General features: G+C 45.7%; 1 long non-coding RNA gene across 1 annotated transcript in view; it reads left to right on the plus strand.

The window, feature by feature from the left end:
• LOC134483110 (uncharacterized) overlaps nt 1-13968 on the plus strand; it is a 34821-nt gene extending 20853 nt beyond the window's left edge. The window contains exons 2-3 of the long non-coding RNA XR_015651516.1: nt 7831-7948; nt 13633-13968. This is a non-coding gene — a long non-coding RNA (uncharacterized LOC134483110). The remainder of the gene's footprint in view (nt 1-7830; nt 7949-13632) is intronic.
• The last annotated feature ends 4565 nt before the right edge of the window (nt 13969-18533 follow it).

Below are 18533 nucleotides of genomic sequence, written 5' to 3' on the forward strand. Positions count from 1 at the left end.
GCCTTGTCTGGTCTCAGTGGGAGAGGATACACCTAGCCTCACAGTGATTTGATGTGTCAGGGTCGGGGGATAACCCCCCTCAGAGAAGAAGCTGAGGGAGGATGGGGGGAAGGATTGTGGGAGGGGGTAACCAGGAGAGGGGCAGTGAATGGGATGTAAAGTGAGTAAGTAAAATAAAATAATTATGATAAATTAAAAAAAACAAGGTGCAAAATGAAGACTACGATACTTAGTTGTGTGTGTGTGTGTGAGAGAGAGAGAGAGAGAGAGAGAGAGAGAAAGACAGACAGACAGACAGAGACAGAGAGAGAGAGACAGAGAGAGGGAGGGAGGGAGGGAGAGAGAGAATCATTTCCCAATGGGTATTTAAGATATTGTTTACCTGTGGAGGGAGGTTTTATGTATTAATTTAAAAAGATTTGTTTTTATTTTACGTGTGTGAGTGCTTTGCCTGCACACATATAAAAGTAAGTTACTCTGTGTGTGCCTGATGTCTTTGGAGGCCAGATGAGGACACTGGAGTCCCTGCAACTGGAGTAAGATACTTTGTAGGTGCAGGGAACAGAACCCAGGTCCCATGCAAGGGGCCATCCTCCACAGACACTCTTTTATAGGTGGGGGTTGCTGAAGATTAGCATCAGTGAGAAAAGAAAGGAGGAACTGGACATGGGGCAGGTGCCAAAACTGGGGAACAGAAAGATGCTTTTAGAATTTGGTGTGAGAACAGCAGTTTCCAAAATGTGGATTCCCAGTCAAGGCCCTAACCAAGAAAACCAGAAGCACTTCCTTCTGTAGAGATAGCAGAAATAAAGACTCAGAACGAAGGACGCTTTTACTCCATTTGGTTGCATACCTAAAAGTGTTCTGAAAAGTAAAGTCTAGTGGCAGGGCACACCATCATCTCAGCACTTGGGAATTCAAGGTCATCCTCAGTGCGAATTTGCAGCTAACCTAAAATTCATGAGACCCCATCTCAAAACCACTAAAACAAGCAATGCCCCACCACAAAAAGAAATACAAACAAACAAATCAAAGATTTATGCTGGGTGGCAGAAGAACATGCCTTTAATCCCATCACTCAAGCCAGGGCTACACAGAGAAACCCTGTCTTGAAAAAACCAAAACCAACCAACCAACCAAATAAAATTAAAAGGATTTATTTGTTTGTACATATGGGTGTTGTTTGTGTGTATGTCTGCACACCAGAAGAGGGCGTCGGATCCAGGGAACTACAGACGTAGACAGTTGTGAGCCACCACGTAGGTGCTGGTATCAAAAGTCTCTGCGAGGGGGGCAATTGCTCCTAATGGCTGAGCCATCTTTCCAACCCAAACAGAGACTATTTTAAAACTACTACGACCATCTGGCCATGGTGGTGCATGCTTTTAACCCCAGCACTCAGGAAGCTGGCAGAAGCAGTAGGTCTTTGAGTTTGAGGCCAACCTGGTTTACATAGTGAGTTCCAGGCCAGCCAAAGATACTTAGTGAAACCCTGTCTCAAAAAACAACCATTCTCCTTTTTTCTCTCTTCTCTCTCTCTTCCCTATTCTTGTCTCCGTCATCCTCAATAAACCTCTTCCACGTGGAAAAAACAAAACAAAACAAAACAACCAATCAACCAGCCAACCAGCCAGCCAGCCAGCCAGCCAGCAAGCCAGCCAAGCACGCACGCATGCACGCACGCACGCACGCATGTAACTAGCCAACCAGCAACCAGTCAGTCAGCAAAAACAAGACTAAGGGGTAGAGCACATCTCTAATGCCAACAATCAGGAACCGGAGGCTAGTGGATCTCTGTGGGTTCCAGGCCAGATTGCCAGGAACACATAGTGAAACACTATCTTGAAAACAAACAAACAACCCTCAAACAGCAACCATGCATAAGTCTGAAAAACTCTGAACTTTCCAGGGTAACGATTTTAGTATTTTAAAAAAGAACATCAAATCTAAAACATTTCCCTACGTCTTTTTGTTTCCTCGATGGGCTGACCCACTGAACTCAGGCTTTAATCAGCTGCAGGATATTTCACCTGCCTGTTTTCCGTAGCTAATGCAGCACTTCTAAAGGAGAAGCCCTTGGACTGGGGGCAGACAGTGGGATTCAATCAAGATCAACGAGAAGCCGTGCAGTAAGTCGCCTCCAAGATGGCCTTCAAAATGGTTCCTGCTTCCGGAGCAGAAGCGCGTGTGCACCACATTGTTTGGAATGTGCGGCCAGAAGCACAGGGGACTGTCACTTCTGGGACAAGGTGATAAGTGACTGTGGCTTTGGTCTTTTGTCCTTTGTTCTGGGGAACTTTACTCCACTGTGCTGTGTGGGGACTGTGGAGAAGCTCCTGGAAGAATAGATGCTTCTGCCCACTTAGTAACGGAAGCTTGCCATCCATCATGTGAGCGAGCTTGGAAACCAGGTCTCTACCCCAGCTTGGCCCTGGCATGGCTTCGGATCCCCAGCCGACTGACTGACCGCCTACAACAACCTCACCTGACCCTAGGCCAGCACCACCTCGGCCAAGCCACTTCTGGTTTTGGTCCTCAGAAACAAGATAGTAAATGCCTATCTTTGAGTTGCTAAATTCAAGAGTAATAGATGATAAACACGGAAATAACGAATGAAGCACCATGCGTCGAAAGCTTCCTAAATAATCACACTCTCCCAGATGTTCAATACGCATTATCTCGTGCAAGTTTCACAATATATTCTTACGTGAAAGAAAACAATTATTGTTATTATTATTTTCTGTAGAAAGATGTGAAATCATGCCATTCCACATACAAAGTGTAGAAGAATGTACCCAAAGTGTAGATGAGCATATTATAAACCAGTTTTATTTTTATTTTTTATTTATTTATTTATTTTTTGGTTCTTTTTTTCGGAGCTGGGGACCGAACCCAGGGCCTTGCGCTTCCTAGGCAAGCGCTCTACCACTGAGCTAAATCCCCAACCCCTCCAGTTTTATTTTTTAATGTGACCCAGACTGGTCTCTGATTTGTTACGTAGCTGTTGATGTTCTGCCTTCATTTATTCCCCGAGTGCTGGGATTATAGGCGTGTACCACTCCACTCGGCTGAAAGGACCACTTTATGCCTTTTTTTAAAAAATTCAAATGTACTGAGTTATTGAACTCCTTGACCATTTGCCACAGCATTTTCCACTTAAATTTTGGAAGCTTCCTGTCAGAAATGACATTTAAAATTTAGCCATAATTAGGCCCAGGCAGCCTCGCCGACAGTTGGCACTGCAGCGATCTCTTTTTATTTTATTTTATTTTATTTTTTAAAACGTGTTGTTTACTAGTTTGTGGTGATAAAATCATGCCTCCAGCACAAACGAGAAAGGAGGAAGAAGAAAGGTTGTCTGAGTTTAAGGGCCTTGGATGCTCCCACACTGGTTTTTTAACTTGCTGAACCAGCATCCTTGTTCAGGCCTCTGGGGGATCCTCTGGGCCTCTGAATTCCTGGTCCTCTGTATTTCTTGGCTTCCGGGTCTCTAGACTTGCTTTTGAGCCCCTGGAGTTCTTTTGGGGCCGGGGCCATTGCTGCAGCTTTTGGCTTTCTGAACTTTTTGAGAGCTCATGCACGGTTGCCATGTTGGCGTGAGGTGGAGCTGGTTGCTAGCCCAGAAGCTACCTGATACAGCAGTGGTGACCCGAAGAACAACGAACTGTGGGCGAGAGGCAGAAGCTTGTGTTCACGGAACTGATTAAGTACGCCCTACTGTTAGAGCAAAGGGCTGCAGGTTTGTGGAGAAGAAATCAGGGATCAATTACCCCTCGGGAAGGAGCTTTATCATAAGAAAGATCTTCCAGACATGGTGTGTGTGTGTGTGTGGGGGGGGGGCATGGTTGGGTCTGGAGGTGAGAAAACACTAGGAGGGACCATGTCTCCTATCAGAGGAAGCATGGTAGGTCTTTAAAGGGAGAGAATCTTTCATTAGGAGAGACAGCTGCCACATTCAGCACGCTGGGGTTCCTGAAGATGAGAGTTTGCAGAAAAGTCCCTGTAAAGGGGGGTGCTCATGCCTTTGCAGAGAGTGGTGGGAATGCAGAAAGACATGTGATTGAGTCTGGCTTAGCCTACGTGACCAGGACTGCAAACTTATCTTGTAGTTATGGGGGAGCAGGTGGTTGTAGTTACCCCTGCCCTGCATCTGAGTGCTCTCACTTTTAAAGCAAGGGCGGGTCAGCTATAGGGGACACGGACTAATTTCTGGGAAAGAGAGAAAGGCAGTTAGACCAGAGTTAGACCTGCAAGTCGATCAGCGCTTTTGCAGTGATCTCCTAAGATCCTTGGATTCCACAGATTCATTATGGCTCATGACCATAGCAAAGTTGCAGTTATGAAATAGCAATGAGAATAATTTTATGGCTGGGGATCACCACCATGGTATTAAAGGGTCACAGCCTCAGGCTGAGAACCACTGAGTCAGAGGGTCGGATGGAATGCAGACTCTTCCCAGCTGTACTCATCACCCATGCAGGTCTGGGAGGCAGCCGGGAGAACATCTGGGTTCTTAGAACCTTCTAGATCTGACAGCAAACCTTGACTCTTCCAATCATTTGCTGAACGACCTTGGTCTCATAACTTTGCCTCTCAGTACTTCAGCTTTTTATTTTAATTAATTCAATCATGTGTGTGTCAAAACATTACCGAGAACTTTCTAGGCATTGGGATTACCTCCCCTTGGAGTGAGTCTTGAGATGGAATCTCACAGTGTAAGGTCAGCCTGGACTTGACATGGCTGATCTTTCAGCATTAGCCTCAGCAGTGCTGGGATTATAGGTGTGTGCATCATACCTGGCTCAGGGTATGGGGATTCTGTGCTGAGTAAGACAAAGTTCCTTATATCTGAGAGCTTTTGGGTATGGAGGTTATTCTGGAAAACCAAACCAAAGCACTAACATAATGAAACAATGCCATTTAGGAATAGTACTGGGCACCAGGCTCTATGTTAAATGTGATGCACAGGTGCCCCCTACACCCCCCGAAATCCCCAATCCTTTTTCTTCCTCTGACACAGGGTCTCCCTATGTAGCTCTAGTTGTCTGTCTTGGAGCTCACTATGTAGACCAGGCTGGTCTTGAACCCAAAGAGATCCCCTGCTTCTGCCTCCTGAGTTTGGGATTAAAGGCCTGTGCCTGGCTTGCTGTTTTTTTGTTTCATTTTTGTTTTTTGTTTTCCAGACAGGGTTTCTCTGTATATCAATGGCTGTTCTAGCACTTGCTCTGTAAACCAGGGTGGTCTCAAACTCTCAGAGATCCACCTGCCTCTGCATCCTGAGTGCTGGGATTAACGGGTGTGTGCCACTATGCTCGGCTTCCTACCACCTGCCTCCAATCGTGGCAGCTGGTCTTTCTGCGCAGCCCAGGCTGACCTTGAACCTGACCTTTCCTCCTGTTTCAACCTTCAAAGGCCGCAATTATAGGCACGGGCCACCATCTGCTCTTCTCAACTATTTTGGAGCCCATAGAAAGCAGACAATAAAATGATATAATTAATTTAGCCCAGCATTACCGCTGGAGGTAACACCCCCCAAAAGGACAAGATGACATAAATAGCACGAGATATCAGAGGAGTGAAGGCAGCTGCCATGGTGCTGTCCTGAACAAGTGAAATCACTTGTAAGGCAACTTAAGGAAGTCAGAGTTAGTTACCATAAACCTTTGCTGATAGACATAGTTTGTGACCCTCAGCAAACAGCTCAGCTTTCTGTAACAAACATTTTCCCACCAGATCCGTGCAAACTCAATGTGTAGCTGAGAGTGACCCTGGACTTCTTGATTCTTCTGCTTCCAGACCCCCAGTGCTGGATTACAGATGTGTGCCACAGAGCCAGAGTTATGTGGTGCTCGAGATCAAACACAGGGCTTTATTTACGTATGCGAAGGACGTGCCCCACCAATCCAGCTACATCCCTATGCCAAACAAACAGAAACATTTTATTACTTTTAAAATTAATTAATCTTGGGAGACACTGGCTTCCCCCACCCCTTGCATGTTCATGTGTATGTACATGTATGTGCATGTGGAAGCGGAAGTCAGCCTGGGTGTCATGCCTCAGGAGCTGTCCGTCCTTTCTTTCTTTAAAGTATTTGTATATTTTTGTATATATGGATAAGTGTTTTCCATGAGTAGTGTGTGCATATGAACTGTGTGTGTGTGTGTGTGTGTGTGTGTGTGTGTGTGCCTGTTGCTAGTGAAGCCTAGAAGATGGTTTTGGATACCTTAAAACAGGAGTTATGGCCAATTGTGAGTGCTGGGAGCCAAACCATGGTCTTCTACAAGAGCAGCAAGTGCTCTTAACTGCCGAGTTATCTTCCTAGGCTTTTTGAGAAAGTGAGCCCTGGAGCTCAATGGTTAGGGCAGGATGGTTGGTCAGTGAGCCCCAGGGATGCACTGTCTCTGCCTGCCCAGTGCTGAGTTTATTTTTTTGTTTTGTTTTGTTTTTTTTCTTTTCTATTTTTCGGAGCTGGGGACCGAACCCAGGGCCTTGCGCTTGCTAGGCAAGTGCTCTACCACTGAGCTAAATCCCCAACCCCTGAGTTTGTTATTCTAAGCCAGAATGCCTGGCATTTTACATGGGTTCCGAGATGGCACGTGGCTCCTCCTGCTTACCCAGCAAGTGCTTGCTTTACCAATCAACCCTCAGGCCCGAACACCCCAGTGGGAGTAATTTCTTATAGAATACTTATGAACTCTTGAGCAGAGCTACACAAGAGGCTGAGGCAGTAGAACCCCAGGTTTGAGGCCTGCTTGGGTCATCGTAGGGAGTTCAAGGCAACTTGGGGAGATCCTGTCTCAAAGCAAATGTAGATAAGGACTGGAACCGTAGTCGAGTGTGGCTGAACTCGGATGGAACTTGCAGGTCCCTGGATGACCCCAGTACTACACAGGAAAATCATGATCCCAAGACAGTCAACATTCGATGACCTTAGAACTGTTTTGGAGATGTAAGCCCAGCTGTCATGGTAGGTTCTGGGGAGGGCCTCTGCCCTGGCCTTGTATTCTCTCACAGCGGAGAGGAGAAACTCTAATCTTTTCTTCTAAGGTGCTGAGCTCATCCTGGGGATCCAATGACCATCATGACTGGATTTGAACCATATTATCTTCCAAAGGCCTTATCTCCAAATACTATCCCAATTGGAGGTGTGTGTGGGGGGGGGCGTGTTAGAGACTCCACATAAGAATTTTGAGGAGACATAAATATTCAATCCATAACAGAAACTAACATGACAGCTTATAGAGTAAACATAGACATTACTTTTTCAAGACAGGGTTTCTCTGTGTGGCCCTGGCTGTCCTGCTCTGTAGACCTGACTGACCTCAAAGTCAAAGAAATCTGCCTGACTCTGCTTCTTGACTGCTGGGACTAAAGGCGTGAACCACTATCCTGTTGACTTAAAAGATTTTAAGATTCTATCTATCTATCTATCTATCTATCTATCTATCTATCTATAATGTGTGTGTGTGAGTGTGTGTGTGTGTATGCGTGTGTGTGTGTGTGTGTGTGTGTGTGTGTATGTGTATGCACGTGTGCACGTGCATACATGTGAGTGCTTTTGGGTATGTGCATGTAAGCGTAGTACTTGCAGAGGCCCAAAAAGGTGTCTCATTCCTTGGAATAGAAGTTACAGGTAATGAGAGCAGCCCAACATGGGTGCTGGGAATGACCTTGGGTCCCCTCAGAGGGCAGTGTGTGCTTTTAACTATTGAGTCATCTCTCCAGTCTCAACCTAAACTAGCTTGGTAGGAACTAACCTATACATATTCTTAATTCTTTTACTTATTTGTTCAGGATGCACTGGGACTTTGTTGTTTTCTGTTTTACAGATCCTTATTAAACGAGGAACCAAGGCTTGTGACCTCTAGGGACAGATACAGTTTCTGCAAAGGGCCGATTAAAGAATTGTTTGGCATTCTGACTCTGTTTCCTCATTTGCGACTGAGGGTAAGTCTTCTAGCTGGCTTCTGTAAGACTGTAGTTCTCCATCTGTGAAGTGAAGTAGTACTAGTCCCCGTGTCATAAAAATATTGGGAAGACTCAAGGGAAAATGTAAGCTGGCCGACGTGTAACAAACACCATGAACTATTTGCTTCAGGAAGTAAAGCTTGCAGAAAATTAATTGAAAGGAGAATGTAATTTTTACCTTTTGAAACTTAAAAAAAATGATTCATTTATCTTTATCATACGAGCATCGCTGTTTTGCCTGCATGCATATCAGTGTGAGGGAACTGGAGTTACAGACAGTTGTGAACTGCCACATGAGTGCTGGGACTTGAACCCAGATCCTCTGGAAGAGTAGCTGGTGCCCTTAACCATTGAGCCATCCCTCCAGTACCAGATTGTGATTTTAAATGCTTAATGGGGCTTGTGAGAGTGCTCAGCTGTTCAGAGCATGCACTGCTTTAACAGGGGGCCTAAGTTCTGGTTTCCAGAACTTAAACTGGTGACTCATAACTTCCAGTTGCTACTTCTAGCACCAGGGGATCTGATGCCCTCCTCTGGCCTCTAAGGGCAGGTGTATGAACGTGGGTACTCATACATACACACATATAAATTTAAGAATATTTTAAAATTATGCTTCAGCTTTCAGACAGCCATTAGTCAGATGGATTAGTTTCTTCAAAAGCATAAACTATTTTTTGCAGAGCGATTTGGCAGTTTATCTGAATGATAATTTATAGCTTGCAAATATGATTCCCTAGTCATCTTACTTCCAAAGATTTATCCTAAGAAAATAAAAAGAAACCAAAACAAACAAATAAAACCATGCATAGTGGCACATGTTGTGATTCCAGTGCTAAGAAGAATGAGGCAGGTGGATGGCAAATTTGTGAGGTCAGCCTGGGAAGAGAGACAGAGAGAGAGAGAGAGGTAGAGAGAGAGAGAGAGAGAGAGAGAGAGAGAGAGAGAGAGAGAGGAAGCGGGAGAGAGAAAGAACACTAAAGACAAGGTCTGGTGTATGTGGTCTTTATTGGTGCCTTTTTAGAATAGAAAAGCAATTTGAGGGGCTAGGGATTTAGCTCAGTGGTAGAGCGCTTACCTAGGAAGCACAAGGCCCTGGGTTCGGTCCCCAGCTCCGAAAAAAAAGAACCAAAAAAAAAAAAAAAAAAAAAAAGAAAAGAAAAGAAAAGCAATTTGCATATTCCCAAATATGGGTAGATTAAATAAGCTATCATAAATTTACATTTTAAAGCCTGATACTCGTATAAAACCGTTGGAAGAAATATGTAAATCACCCCAGCTGTGGTTTTCACTGGACTGTGGGATTATAGGAAGTTCCTATTATAGTATTTATGCTTTTCTCTATTTTCCAAAGTTTTCATGATAAATATGTTACATTCACAATCTGAATTACTAACACCAGAGAGAAAACTGTTTCCAGTAAGCTGTTAAAGAGGATCTCACAGAGATAACACTAGTGTAGTGGAATGATATCCCTTCTAATCTTCTTAGTCCTTTAAAATTTTATTAACATATTCTAATTATACCTGACAATGGATTTTATTATGACATTTTCATACATGACTTTAGTACATTTTTTATTTTATTTTATTTTATTTTTTTACTTATTCACTTTACATTCTGCTTACTACCCTCCTCCTGGCCACTCCCACAGTCCTTCCTCTGTCCCTTCTCCCCTTCTCCTTTGAGCAGGTATCCCCCCCCCCACCCTCTGTATTCTCCCGTGTTGGTACTTCAAGTCTCTCCCACTGAGGCCAGACAAGGCAGTCCAGCTAGAAGCACACATCCCACGTACAGGCAACAGCTTTTGGGATAGCACCATTTCAGCTGTTTGGGATTCACGTGAAGGCTAAGCTGCACATCTGTTACATTTAAGCTGGGAGGCCTAGGCCCAGCCTGTGTTTGCTCTTTGGTTGGTGGTTTAGATTCTGAGAGCCCCAAGGGTCCAGGTTAGTTGACTCTGTAGGTCTTCCTGTGGAGTTCCTATCCCCTTCAGGGTCTCAACCTTACCCCAACTCTTCCCCGAGAGTCCCCATGCTCCACCCACTGTTTGGTTGTGGGTGTCTGCATCTGTCTGATACAGTACATTTTAAACATATTTTCCCCATATCACCCTTTCTAGTCTCCTTCTCACTCCCACTAACTCCCTTCCCGTCTCCAGCTCATCCTTCTATTTTTATGTCTTTTATTCTTGTTTGGAGAACCAATGTGTTTGATTAGTGTATCTCATGGGATCATAGGCAGTTCACCAGTTCCTGAACACAGCATGGTTTCCTTCCTTAACTACCATAGATCCACAGGAAGGGGTGAAGCCTTGTGAGACCCTCACTGCTCAGTGATGAAAAGTTGGTGATCCCAGTCTTACACGGGTTGTCACAGTTGCTTAGAGTCCAAGAGCACAAAGGCCACACCATCCCTGAAAGAGGGAGGGAGACAATATTCTGTAATATTCTGCCCCTTACATCTGTCTCTCCACTCCCCTTTCCTCGATATTTAAAATGCCGTGGAGGGGGTGAAATAAACGTCCCATGTAAGGCTGAACATCCAGTGTTACTTAGCTCATTGACCTGTTACTCTCTGCAGTAACCCTGCTGGCTGGAAAGGAGGCTGCACTAAAGCCAGCAGCGGCGCAAACCATGGGAATAAGAACACATATTTAGAAGACAGTTTGGGGGCTGGAGAGATGGCTCAGTGGTTAAGGGCACTGACTGCTCTTACAGAGGTCCTGAGTTCAATTCCCAGCAACCACATGGTGGCTCACAGCCATCTGTCATGGGATCTGATGCCCTCTTCTGGTGTATCTGAAGACAGCTACAGTGTACTCATATATGTTAAATAAATAATATTTAAAAAAAGAAGACAGTTTGACCCTCAGTGAATACAAGAACTGATTTTATTTTACTTGTTTACTTTTTGAGACAGGGTCTCACTCTGTAGCCCTAGTTGGCCTAGAGTTCACTATGTAGACCAGGCTGGCCTAGAATTCACAGAAATCCTTTTGCCTTTGCCTCCTGAATGCTGGACTCCCCCCTCCCTGACCAAGACAGGATCTCACTATGAACCCCTGGCTGACCTGGCACCACCACACCTGACGATTTCAGGTTTTTTTTTTTTTGAGGTAAGGTCTTGCTAAGTGGTAGTGGTGCATCCCAGCACTTGAGAAGAAGAGGCAGGCAGATATCTGTGAGTTCGAGGGCAGCCTGGTCTACAGAGCTAGTTCCAGGACAACCAGGGCTACACAAAGAGACCTTGTCTCAAAAAAATCAGACACACACACACACACACACACACAATACACACAACACACACACACACACACACAGAGACAGAGAGACAGAGAGACAGAGAGACAGAGAGGCGGGGGAGAAATGATGGTGACTTTGAGCCCATGATCCTCCTGCCTCTACTTCAAGTGTACAGATATGAGCCGTCTTTCCTTGGATTCAGAGCTGGTTAGTAAGAGAAGTCTCACCAATCAATAGAGGTCTTTCATCATCCTAGAACACATCCCTAGTTGTTCATATAAGCCAGGGTCTTGTTTCTAGAGATGGCTAACTTGGATCTCATTCACTAGCCTGCTACATGGTTCCTTTTTCAGACACAGGGATGCCAAAATGTTCCAATGTCCTTGTTTTAACCATTGTGGCTTGTTGGATCAAAGCCTTTGAATTCAAAACAAGTTAAGTATCAATTTTTAAGGATTAAATCTTTTGTGAGAGATAGAACAAGAAACACTTGTCTTCATCTGAATCCCATGGATGTATTTTTCACCCCCCAAATTTCGGATTTCAATTCAGAGACCCATCTTTCTGAATAACTGACAACGTTGATGGGACTGGGAGCATATGTGGAGCTCACCTTGCACCCCTGATCATGCCCTGTACTTGAGCACAGATAGCGCTCTCTCTCTCTCTCTCTCTCTCTCTCTCTCTCTCTCTCTCTCACACACACACACACACACACACACACACACACACACACACACACACAGCAGCCAGTTCCTTTCTGTTTTTCCATCCTATGTCAACTTGGATCCATGTTCCTCTTTCCCCCTCAGGGAGACTCAGCTTTCCATCCATGGGATGAAGGCTCCTCTGAGCCCCTTTATAATAATGGGGGTCCTTTCAGAGTGGTGCTGACATTTTTCTGGAGAGCCAACAGTCTGATTGCTCAGAATGGTCTTCATCCCCAAGGTAGATGCAGCAAAGTGCTTTTTAATTTACATTAGTGCTTCAGCTTAGTGTGTGTGTGTGTGTGTGTGTGTGTAAGAGATAAGAGACACAGACACAGACGCAGACGCAGACACAGACACAGACACAGACACAGACACAGACACAGACACAGAGAGAGATGCAGAGGGCTAAAGGCCAGAGAGGGCTTAGAGTTAGAGGAGGTTGTGAGCCACCTGGCTAGGAACTGACCTCGGGTCCTCTGGAAGAGCAGCAAGTGCTTGAAGCACTAATGTCTCCAGCAAACTTTTATTTTATTTTTCCTAAAGACGGGGTTTGGCAAGGCCAGCTTAATGTATGAAACAAGTTCCAGGACAGCCAAAGCTACACAGAGAAATTCTGTCTCAAAAAACAAAAACCAAACCAAGACAAAACAAAACAGACAGGGTCTTACTATTGTAGTTGTGCCTGGCCTGGAACTCTCGATGTAGACCAGCTTGGTCTCAAACTCACAGTGATCTGTCTCCTTTACCTTTGAGTGCAGGGATTAAAGGTATGAGCCAAGAAGCCCAGAGAGGGGGAAAAAGTTTTTTAAAAATTAATTTTACGGGGTTGGGGATTTGGCTCAGTGGCAGAGCGCTTGCCTAGGAAGCGCAAGGCCCTGGGTTCGGTCCCCAGCTCCGAAAAAAAGAACCCAAAAAAAAATTAATTTTACAATTAATTTGGAGATCTTCACCATAGTGAAGCCTGAGGACCAAGGGACCTTAAACATTGAAAACAAAAAGTTATAAATTTGTGAAGTAATGACAGGACACGCAGATATTTAGCTTGAGCAGTAGATTCCGTGGGAATTTCCAGTAAGTAAGGGATAAGAGGGTGTTAAAGCTGGTGGGAAAATATGAGTAATTTCAAAGCAATTTGCTTATTCAGTCTCACTGAGGCCCCAGTTGCTGGTCTCTGATGACCAAAGGCATTCTCCATCTTGGAATGATAGGGACTTTCCTCTCAAAAGAGTCTTTATGGCTTGCCCCATGTAGGGAAAGACAGGCAAACGGCCCTGCATCTGTAGTTTCTAATTGGTTTCAGCTGGAAACAGTCAAGATGCCCTTTTGGCACTTTTGGAGATGCCACATCTTTATCTCCATGTCCTGGCTAGTTTTACATCAACTTGATGCAAGCTAGAGTCATCTGAAAGGAGGGAATCTAAATCGGGAAAAAGCCTCCATAAGACCTGGCTGTAGGGCATTTTCTTAATTAGTGTCGATGGGGGAGAGTCCAGCCCGTTGTGGGTGGTGCCATGCCTAGACTGAATTCTGTAAGAAAGCAGGCTGAGCAAGCGACGAGGAGCAAGCCAGTACGCAGCGCCCCTCCATGGCCTCTGCGTCAGCTCCTGCCTCCAGGTTCCTGCCCTGTTTGGGTTCCTGTCCCGACTTTCTTAGTGATGTGGGGGTATAAACTGAACAAACCCTTTCCTCTCCAAACAACTTTTGGTCACAGTGTTTCATTACAGCAATAAGAATCGCGGCTCCCTCAGGGGAAGGAAACCCTCTGGAGTTGATCCCTTACCAACCTACTGACGTTCCTCCAGATGGATCTTCTCCAGTAACGGCTTCTTAGTTGTTCTTTGCCTGCCTTGTGTCCTGTACCATCCCGCGGACTTCACTCCAGGTTGAAGCTCTGTGTTGGAGTAGATCTGTTGCAATCCAATCCTCAAACCCACAGACCTGATCCTGTTTCAGTCCCCACCAGTTCCCCTGGTACCCGGGATGCAGACGTAGCTCGCCACTCTGCCCCTCACACCGGTAACTCAGCACACGTCTACAGCGGAGCCTGGTAAGCCTCATGCTTTAAAGTCAGACATTCTTTACCCGAGGAAACTTTTCCTCATCTCTAACCTCTGCAAGCGTCTTTTCCCCCTAAGCATTTTTGTTAATGATTTGAAAATTTCATGTAATGTATTGTGATCATGGTCACTGCCACTTCTTTTTCTAACTCCTCCCAGATCCACCCCTACATCCTCAACTTCATTCCCGCCCCCCACCTTTAAATAACCCACTGACTCCAATTTGTGCCCCCTGAGTGTGGGGCCATCCACTGGAGCCACATGCTAAAAGACTGACTCATTCCCACTCCAAGCCATTGATTGACCATAGTTCCCCAGTCAGGGGTAGAGGCTCACGAACCCCTTCCTTATCCATGCTAGAGTATTGATTGGCTTGTTCTTATGTGGGTCTTGCCCAGGCAATCGAAGCCCCTGGGAGCCCACCTTACCTTTTCCTTTCTTTCTTTCTTTCTTTCTTTCTTTCTTTCTTTCTTTCTTTCTTTCTTTCTCTCTCTCTCTCTCTCTCTCTCTCTCTCTCTCTGTCTCTCTCTGTTTTACTTTAAATTTTTTTATTAGATATATTTCTTTACTTACATTTCAAATGTTATTCCCCTTCCTGGTTTCCTGTCCATAAGCCCCCATCCCCTCCCCTCCCACTCCCCCATACAGGTATTCTCCCCATACATCCCCTTTACTGCCCCCCCATATTTCCCTGCACTGGGGGTCCAACCTTGGCAGGACCAAGGGCTTCCCCTTCCTCTGGTGTCCCAACAAGGCTATTCTCTGCTACATATGCAGTTGGAGCCCTGGGTCAGTTCATGTATAGTCTTTCGGTAGTGGTTTAGTCCCTGGAAGCTCTGGTTGGTTGGCATTGTTGTTTTTATAGGGTTGCAAGCTCCTTCAACTCTTTCAATCCTTCCTCTAATTCCCCCCAAGGGGGTCCTGTTCTCAGTTCTGTGGTTGGCTGCTAGCATTGACCTCTGTATTGGACATGCTCTGGATGTGTCTCTCAGGAGAGATCTATATCCGGTCCCTTTCAGCATGCATTTTTTTAGCTTCATCAATCTTATCTAGTTTTGGTGGCTGTATATATATATGGGCCACATGTGGTGTAGGCTCTGAAAGGCCATTCCTTCAGTCACTGCTCTAAACTTTGCTTCCATATCCCCTCCTATGGATTTTTTTTCCCTTTTTTAAGAAGGAGTGGGAACATCTGCATTTTGGTCATCCGTCTTCTTGAGCTTCCTGTGGTCTGTGGATTGCATCTTGGGTAATTCGAGCTTTTTGAGACCACCTTTTCTTTTGCTTGCAACTATATAAAACTATAGATTTATGTCTGCTGTCCTTAAATGATATATTTTTATTTACATTTCAAATGTTATTCCCTTTCCCCAGTTTCCCAGCCATAAGTCCCCTATCCCATCCCTCTCCCCTTCTTCTATAAGGGTGTTTCCCCTCCCCAACCATCCCCACCTTCCTGCCCCACCCAATGTTCCCCTACACTGGGTGGGAGGGTCCAGCTTTGGCAGGACCAAGGGCTTCTCCTCCTATTGGTGCCCAACAAGGCCATCCTCTGCTACATATGCTGTTGGAGCCATGGGTCTGTCCATGATACATCTTCTTGAAGGCTACTTTTTGTGTGTGTGTGTGGGGGGGCAACCATTTAATCAGTGCTCACTGTGTATCAGGCTCTGTATGAGGCAAGAGTTTCCTTCAAAGCTCATGCCCTTTGTCCAGCTGCTGGTTCGGGCTTGCTAGCTGAATGACTCAATGAGTTATTTAGTCCAAAGTACCTCAAGCTGCACATGCATGTGAGTAACTCGAGGGAACTTGTTACAAGGCAGATGTCACAGATCCACCCTGAAGCTCTTGAATCAGAGGCTTGTGGGTAAAGTGTGGGCACCCATGTGTTTTATGAGCTTCCTACTGCTTCTGATGTGCCCCACGTTGTCACTGTTGAGAAGTTCTGCCCATTCTTCAGAAGCTCATCCTTGCAGCATTCCAGGCAGACAGAATCTCACCCTGAATTTCAGCTCCCTTAAAAGAAGGAAACCATGAATTATAACACACTATGTCCCAGGATTCTCTTATTTCAAAGCCTTAGGTATGGCTCTTATTAAATTCCTATAAGAACTGTGCAAGGAAACCATTTGTCTCCCTTTTTCAAGAGACCCTGAGGCCAGAGATAGTTGCTTGTCCAGGAGGAATTGCTGGTGCTGGAACCAGGAACTTCTGGCCTCTGATACTGTCCCTCTGACACTGAGCTGCCTCCCCGCACCTGCCATACCCAATGTGTGTCCAGTTTCCCACTATCCTCAGTGCCTGGCATACGGATGCTGGTCTTGGTGGGTTTTTGACGGTCCTAGGAAAAATCGTAAAAGACATGATAAATGCTACTCTCCTCATTGCCTTGCCTCAGGAAATTGAGAGCATCAAGCATTCTCTGCTGATGGCCAGGCAAAAGGATGCTGAATCAGTTGACACCACCAAGAGCAAGGGTAGTGTGAATTTCAAAGTTCTGTGCACCTGACACCTTCGTGTTCTGGTCTCCACAGACAAGGAGAAGGTAAAGACTCTGTAGCAGTCTCTTTGGCAGGGAATGGGCAGATATGAAGCAGTCCTCTTTATTTGGACCGTATTAAAAGTCCTGAAAATTCAAAAGAAAAAGATGGAGGAGAGGAGGAGGGAGGATTCAACACAGTCTTTCAAAATAAGCTTCATTGTAAAGCTTAAAAAAAAAAAAGATTGAATTTTCAGTTGTGTAGGATAGAGATTGGAGGAAGCAGGGCTGAAGCCCTTCCTTAATTGACTGCAGCCCTCTACTTCCAGGGATTTTTGTCAGAATTCCAGCTCTTCCTCCTTTGGAGTTTGAACCCCATTGTAACACAGGAGCCTGACATACTTTCAAAGCCTGTGGTCCTCCGGACGGGAGACAGGAAGTTGGGCTGGAATAGGAAAGGGTTTGGAGAGGGCTGGGGTAATATAAATAACTTTCCTGACCTTTGGACAATGTCCTCCTCCCTTCTCTCCCACCCTCCAGCCTTGCTGTCACTGGCTTCATTTCTGGTCTGAGAGCAATCTCCTTAAAGGCACAGGCCAACCTTCTCTGTTCCCGTCCACTTTCTGTCCCGGATGGACTGGGGGCTTCATGGGAGCTCTGTTGATTTGGTATCTGTATCTCAAGATGCAGCCTGGCCTGGTGTACGTGGCCAGCGAGTGCCATTTAGGTAGCCAACTGAAGAAGGAGCAGTTACATCGGAATGGGGACAGCTAGAGAAGTGGTTTGTACAGAAGAGTATCTGTTCTTCCCTTACTCATTCAGAGCCCCAGGGCTCAATGACTGGAGTCTCATGGTGTTTCCCCCCCAAGGCTGTTTCCTTCTTCAGCTCCTGAGGCTCTTCATCCTCCTAGTTTCCCATCCCAGAGGAAGAAACAACCCCACGGTGAGCCCCAGACGCTCTAGGATCCAATGGGGTGTGTGATATTGGTGGGCCTGGAAAGACAGCAACACGGGACGGGGCAGGACAGTGAGGGGGTGAAGGGTGCTGCTGAGATGGCTCAGGGGGTAGAGTCGATTGCTGCCAAGCCTGGCCTGAGTGCAGTGCCCGGGACTCACATGATGGCAGCAGAGAGGAAGAGAGGAAAGAGCTGACTTCTTGAATTTGTTCTCTAACCTCTTCATGTGTGTTATGGTATACATGTAGACACACACACACACACACACACACACACACACACACACACACACACACACACACAAATAAATGTTTAAAAAAAAACCCCAGATTTCAGAGAACCTAGAATACTGGAAGTTTAGGTGCTTGCTGTCATCTAACCCCGCTGAAAAATCGTTCCTGGGGCATCCCTGCTACTGAAGATTCCCAGGAGACCCTTGGGTTGAGAGATTTTTAGTTATGAAAGTCCACATGGACCTTAAGCCCAAATGACGTCCTTGCCAATAAACCAAAGAGAGCCAGGACCTCTGACCGCTAGATGTGGTACACGTATGACAAGCTTGCTGTCAAGTCACCCCTGCCAGGTTGGGATTATCTAGAAAAAGAAACTTATAGAGGCTAAACAATTTGCCAAGGGCACACAGAACATGAGGAGCCTGAACTTAAACCAGGATATGCCCAGCCCCAAGATCAGAGTCTAATCATAGAGCCCAGAACATCTTTATGAGACCCATTTTTAATTCCACATGCTATCTCGTCAAAATTCTCACCATCTTCTAAGCTTCTGCCGCATCACAAAGGAGTACACCCACCCTTCGTCGCCTGTTCTGGAAGGAGGTAGCCAAATCACAAACCCCATGTTATCTCTGGGGTACATATCGTTTATCTGTGCCTGTCTTTTCCCCTGTGAGTGCACTTGTGTCTGAGCTTACCAGCCACATCTTCAGTGTCTTTACCTGTGGTTGTCTCTGTCAATGTTTCCCTTTGTCTGCCATTCCCTTAGTGTCATTGTCCCTCAGAGGTTGGCTCAGTCAGTCCTTCTTTTCTGCTCTGTCAAGACCCTCCACTGGTAAAGTCACATCTATACAGCTGTCAGTATTGCTATTACCGACGGGCTTCAT

The sequence above is a fragment of the Rattus norvegicus genome, chromosome 1 (assembly GCF_021556685.1).
Source record: "Rattus norvegicus strain SHRSP/BbbUtx chromosome 1, alternate assembly SHRSP_T2T, whole genome shotgun sequence".
Lineage (NCBI taxonomy): Eukaryota > Metazoa > Chordata > Mammalia > Rodentia > Muridae > Rattus > Rattus norvegicus.